Source organism: Triticum urartu, chromosome 5A, assembly GCF_056163025.1.
Source record: "Triticum urartu cultivar PI428250 chromosome 5A, HENAU_Tu73, whole genome shotgun sequence".
Taxonomy (NCBI): Eukaryota; Viridiplantae; Streptophyta; class Magnoliopsida; order Poales; family Poaceae; genus Triticum; species Triticum urartu.
In genome coordinates, this window is record NC_141877.1 from 566,576,533 (window position 1) to 566,583,620 (window position 7,088).

Genomic DNA, 7,088 nt, shown 5'->3' on the forward strand with positions numbered 1-7,088 from the left:
AGATGGTTACGGTTTCCTGACCATGGACATTGGATGTCGTTGATGACGGGATCACATCATTAGGAGAATGATGTGATGGACAAGACCCAATCCTAAGCCTAGCACAAAGATCGTGTAGTTCGTATGCTAAAGCTTTTCTAATGTCAAGTATCATTTCCTTAGACCATGAGATTGTGCAACTCCCGGATACCGTAGGAATACTTTGGGTGTGCCAAACGTCACAACGTAACTGGGTGGCTATAAAGGTACACTACAGGTATCTCCGAAAGTGTCTGTTGGGTTGGCACGAATCGAGACTGGGATTTGTCACTCCGTGTGACGGAGAGGTATCTCTGGGCCCACTCGGTAGGACATCATCATAATGTGCACAATGTGATCAAGGAGTTGATCACGAGATGATGTGTTACGGAACAAGTAAAGAGACTTGTCGGTAACGAGATTGAACAAGGTATCGGGATACCGACGATCGAATCTTGGGCAAGTACAATACCGCTAGACAAAGGGAATTGTATACGGGATTGATCGAATCCTCGACATCGTGGTTCATCCGATGAGATCATCGTGGAACATGTGGGAACCCTAGAGGGGGCCCAGAGATACCCCCTCCATCCCATCTAGGGCTGCCGCCCCCCTAGGGGTGGGAACCCTAGAGGGGGCGCACCCTCCTCCCCTTCTCCTATAAATAGTGGGAGTTTTGGGGTGCCCAAGACACACAATTTGATCTCTCCCTGGCGCAGCCCTACCTCTCTCCTCCTCATCTCTTGCGGTGCTTGGCGAAGCCCTGCTGGAGTACCATGCTCCTCCACCACCACCACGCCGTTGTGCTGCTGCTGGATGGAGTCTTCCTCAACCTCTCCCTCTCACCTTGCTGGATCAAGGCATGGGAGACGTCACCGGGCTGTACGTGTGTTGAACGCGGAGGTGCCGTCCGTTCGGCACTAGGATCTCCGGTGATTTGGATCACGACGAGTACGACTCCTTCAACCCGTTCTCTTGAACGCTTCCGCATAGCGATATACAAGGGTATGTAGATGCACTCTCCTTCCCCTCGTTGCTGGTTTCTCCATAGATAGATCTTGGTGACACGTAGGAAAATTTTGAATTTCTGCTACGTTCCCCAACAAATTGTGCGCCGTGTCTGGGTCTAATACTTCTTATACGGTGGGTAACGCCACCACCAAAGGTTCTGTTTGAAGTGTTTCACTCATGGCGTTACATTTTCCATGTCTTCACATTTGGTTTGACTTCAATCTCAAATGTCTTCATGATTATCTTCACTATGTTGATTATCTCAGCAAGGAAGGGTGGCAGAAAGCGTCGAGGAGAAACATCAAGAGATCTGCCCGATGACCTCTCAGAGCTGTACAAGACAGATCCTGAAGAGGATTACAATCAGCGCAAGACATGAATCCAATGGATTCGACGCTATTGGGCAGAACAGTGGTTCAAGTACAGATTTGTGACAAAGGAATATGCTGAAAAGAATGCCATCAAGCGACCATGGGGAGACATCCTCTATAAAAATCTTCAACCCAGGACCAGAGATGAAGCCATTGAACAAGGCTTCTATCCCTTCATGGTCCGTGGACCACAGCCTGCGGATGCTGACCCATCGTCCCTGCTATGGTGTCGTGACGACAATCTGTTTAAGCGCAACTTCCAGTTTGCCCAGAACTCAGCGAAGCAGAACAAGAAGTCTTTGGGATTAAATTTCAACCCTGGTCCCTCTGCTCCCCGCGCCGATGGAACTCGTGAAGCTGAACCCAATCTTCTTGGGCCCTTCTACAACTTGGAAGGTCTCATCACTTACATCGTGGTTCAAGGGACAACCATGAATGAGCCTGCAGATGACGCTGAATCAGATGAAGCGCCTGCAGCGCCGAAGCCAAAGAAGTTGAAGCAGCCAAAAGCTTCAAAGCCAGCCTCTGCACCAAAAATCTCACGGGCGAAGCCACTGGCAACTGCACCTCCTGAAGACAGTGTGCAGTCTGAAGATTTGTCACACATCTCCAAGCCCCAGATGGTCAAGATGCCTCTGCCACACACCGGCCAAGAGCTGACAGCTGCTGCCATTCTGCGCAACGATGCCATTGATCTGTCAAGTGATGAAGATCTTGCAGATGACGCTCTTGAGCAACTCATCAAGAGCAAAGAAGAAGCAGAAATCTTCAATGATCTGCCTCTCTTTGACGTGACAATCATCCACAACTTCATTGATGAGTGGTTTGACACACCAAACATCAGCTTCGAAGATCTGCAATTACCCATTGGCCTCAGTGTCGCCTTTCATGGCGCCATTGCTTCAGAGCTAGCTCTCGCTCAGCGCATCGTCGAACTAAAGCAAAAGATTGACTATGAAAAGGCTCAGTTCAAGAAGCATATGGCCAAGCTCAGCGTGCAAGAGGTGAAAAACTTCAAGATTATGCTGCACGAGCTCAAAGAAGCCTTTCTCAAGAAACGCGCAGAAGCTCAAGGTTCTCGGGAGCGCATGAAGAGCCCGGCTGACAAGTGTGTGCAAGGCTACAACGAGGCTGAGAAGCGCAAGGCCCTTGGGCGTCCGGGCATTGAACCCAGGATGGCTGCTAAGCAGAAGAAGAAGCCAATTGTGGCCGAACCTCTCGCACCAAGGCAGGAAGCAGATCCCGTTGTCTTCCCAACCAGCATGACTGGCTTGAAGCCAAAAGCCTGGTCAACCGCTTCAGAGCTGAAGAAGACGAGGACTGCTGAGGCTGAAGCCAGGAAGAGGAAACATCCTGAAGCCTCTCCTACTGCCCCCTCCAAGAAGAAGAGGAAGACCAAGAAAGAACGGGCTGCTCCCACAGAGCCTTTGATTGTTGAACCCATTTCCATGGTTCGTCCTGACGCTGAACGCCAACTGACAATCCATGAGCCTGCTTTCACAGAGGCTCATGAAGCTGAAGACTTTCCAGCAGCTGATCCCATCGCTGCTGAAGACATTGGTCACCATGACCATGTTGAAGATGATGCAGTCCTTCCTCAGCTCGAGCACCAACAGGTATCATCGCCTGTGCTAACGCAGAGCGAACTCATCAGCATTGGTCGTCCTCTGACGCCAATTGCTCAGGATGCTTCATGGGCTGATCGCCCACAAGAGGAAGAAGACTTTGAGGCCCAGCCAACACCAACTCCACAGGCGTCGCCTGCGTTGCGCAGGCTTCGCAAAGGACCAAGGCCTCCAGTCTCTGGGTCTGAAGCTAAAGCTACTGAAGACATTCTGGCTGCATCAGCCGATGAAGAAGAAGCCCCACAAGCTGCTACTCCCCTGTCCCACCAAGAAGTGGTTCTCGAGGAGAATGTTACTGTGACTGACCCTCCAGCTTGTCAAGTGGAGGTTGAAAATCTTGAGGCTGCCACCACCAACACCAATGAAGCCACTGACTTTGTCATGGCTGAAGCTAATGTGGAGCCCTCACCAACAAAAGCACCAGAAGTCAGTGAAGCCACTGATCCCACTACTTCTATTCCTGCGCCTGCTGCCGGTCCTCAGTTCGACTATCATGTTGAGAACAGGCCTCAGGTACAGAAGCCAATCCCAAGATTGCCCAGGTTCCCAGGTCCTGCATCAGCACCTGGATCCTTCAATATCAATGGCTTCAAAGCAGACAACACTTTCTTCAATAGCTCCAGGAACCCCTACTCAAGGGAAAGAATATCATCTGATCGGTTCTGGAGCTATCCGCAGCGAAGCTATTACTCCTGCATTCTTTACAATCAAGGTCGCATCTTCCCACACAAGCGTCTTGACATTGAAGCAATAGCTGGTCTGCCCTGTCTGGAAGAAGCTCTGGATTGCTTCAAAGAGGTTGGATTGCTGTCGTTCTTCACTGACCAAGAGCATTGGAATGAAGAGTTGCTGCTTCAATTCTACGCCACACTTCACATCCGCGGGTATAACAGAGATCCGAAGACTTGGGTCCTGGAGTGGATGACAGGAAACGTTCATCACGAAGCCAAAGCCTTTGACATCATTGAGCTCACTGGTCTACCCGCTCCCGGCGATCTCTACGAATCTGGCTGTCAACTTCACAGTGAAGCTGTGGAGAGCATCTTTCAGAAGCCTGAACCTAACATGAGTCAGATGCTCAGTATGATGAAGCCATTGCCCCAAGATGCTGCATATCCCAAAGAGTTCTTTGTTGAAGACCTAGAGTATCTGCCAAGGACTATTTATCACATCATAAGACGAACTCTCTGGCCCATCAAAGGGCACTCTCCACATGCCAAGCTGGAAGGTGCAATGAAGACTTTGGTCTTCTATATTCTTCATGGCAAATGCTTCAATGCACGGGACTTCTTCATTCGCCAACTTGCTGCATCAGGCTCTGATCTGTTTGGCTTGAAGTTCTATGCCCCATGGGTAATGCGGCTGATCAAACTTCACTCCACTATCTCATATCAGCCATCTGCTCGCAATCATCGGATCTTTCTACCTGATGTGGATATGTCTATTGAAGCCATCTATCCTGAGCCTGCCAAGGAACCTCTAAGTCTTCAGAATGCGGAGCATCAAAGTTTTTCTCAGAACATTGAAGGAGTTGAAGCAGTCACTCGTGTGTATCCTTTGGCTGGCACTACACGTGCACCGCATCCTGCTCTCACTGAAGCCACTGATAGCAAAATTGCCCAACGACCCAAGAAGCGCACTCGTGTTCTCAATGACCGAGAGCTTCTTGTGGCTCTTCATCAGAAACAGGATAAGCATCATGACAGGCTAAAGCGTCAGATGCAAAGCCTCTTGGTGGATGTTAATCGCATTCGCAATCTTGCCACCAAGAATGCCTTTGTTGCCCATGAAACCTCTCGACGCACATGGAAAGGGCTGACGCTGATGTGCTCAGAAGATGATCTTCAAGAGGATGGCTTCTCTGAGCGCTTCAAGTTTGACTCCACACCTCCTCGAAGGGCAGTGCTGCGATGAACTCCATCCCTTGAAGACTCTGAGTTCTCTTCCTCTGCTGCAACTGTGAATGCCAGAGTGATCGAGGATGAAGACGATGCTACTTCACCGCCACCTCCTTCAGCACGCCTCGACACTGCTCCAAGTTCTTCTGCACCGCCGAACACCACTGACGACCCTGCTGCTTCACCTACTCTTCATGGGAACGAGTAGATGCTCTATGTCTTCGAACCTTTTTGGTTCTTACTGACAAAAGGGGGAGAAGCATATGAGTTTGATAGTCTTCAAGCGGGTCCATATGGGCGGGTGCTTCATATTTTGCTTCATGTTTACAACTCTCGTTTTGATACATTTGGTTATTTGAGTTGTAACACTTAAACTCGATGCTCGTCTGCTACTTATTTGCCGTTTTGTGATGCGATGATAAATTCCGCATGTGCGACGATAAATTCCGCACTTAGATCATTTTGCACATGTCCATTTTCCATTATGCATGTCATTATCTTCACATACCTTCACATGCATAGTGGATTGTCATCATAAGTTGAAGAGGATCTCCACAAGCACAACCTGCCATGTTAATTTGCATTCCAAAAGCAAATTACTTATATGCACATCTTCAGGGAGAGCCCTTGCAACTTATGAAGACAATTCCTTATCCTTTACAATTTCACATATTATATTCTCCGTTGAAAACTTTAACTAGTTTGTCATCAATCACCAAAAAGGGGGAGATTGTAAGTGCATCTAGTGCCACCCCTAGTTGGTTTTGGAGTATTGACGACAAACCTAGTTGAGGGACTAATGTGTTTGTGAGAATTGCAGGATAACATAGGTAGAAGTCCCTCATTGATTCGGTTTTCCTACCAGAGATGACCCCTAAAAATGTATGAAGACATTGATGTCAAAGGTGGTATATGAAGATATTCACATTGAAGACTATGACAAGAGAAGACATCGCATGAAGCCTATGGAGCTCGACGACTTAGATCTTTCGTAGTTCTTTTTCTTCTTTGTTGAGTCATAGGAACCACCGTACTATTAAGTGGGGTCCAAGAGAACCAGTCAGAATGACTGAAGTGATGCTTAACCAAAACCTATGTCTTCGAGTGAAGACTATGAGAGCGAATCTTGTCCAGAGTCGGACAAGTCAGCTTTGCTTGTAGCCCAAGTAAAGTTGCCGTGTGAGTTTGAAATCTGACCGTTGGAACACGTGTCAGTTCCTTAGTGACCCAGGTTCATTTCGGACAAATCAGGTCGGGTTGCCTAGTGGCTATAAATAGCCCACCCCCTACAACCATAAATGGTTGGCTGCTTAGAGTTAGTGTACGGCTTTTGTCGTTTGAGAGCAACCCACCTCGAAGCCTTTGAGAGAGAATTCCTTGCGAGGATAAAGCCCTAACCACCCAGAGCCAAAGAGAATTAGGCATCACTTAAGTCTTCTTGTCTGTGTGATCTGAAGACTTATTACACTTGAGGACTGTGAATCCTCCAGCCGGTTAGGCGTCGCGTTCCGAGCATCCAAGAGACATTGTGGATCGCCGGTGAACAAAGTCTGTGAAGGTTTGGGAGTCTACCTTGAAGACTTACCAGAGTGATTGGGCGAGGTCTGTGTGACCTTAGCTCAAGGGGAATACGGTGAGGACTGGGTGTCCTGAGCTGCGTGTTCAGGACTGGGTGTCCGGGACTATGTGTCCTCAGGTTTAAATACCTAGCCGCCCTAACCAGACGTACAGTTGTCACAGCAACTGGAACTAGTCCAACAAATCATTGTCTTCAACGTGTCACTGGTTTCATCCTTCCCTTCCCTTTACTTACTGTTGGTCCTTGTGTAATGCCCCGAGACCGATGTGCCAGGTGTCGTCCAGTTATTCGCTGTTGTTGCGTTGTCATTGCTTGCGTGTCATGCATTGCATATCATGTCATCATGCGCATTTCATTTGCATACGTGTTCGTCTCATGCATCCGAGCATTTTCCCCGTTGTCCGTTTTGCATTCCTGCGCTCCGTTCTCCTCCGGTGGTCCTTTCTACCTTTCTTTCGTGTGTGGGGGTTAAACATTTTCGGATTGGACCGAGACTTGTCATGCGGCCTTGGTTTACTACCGGTAGACCGCCTGTCAAGTTTCGGGCCATTTGGACTTCGGTTGATACTCCAACGGTTAACCGAGG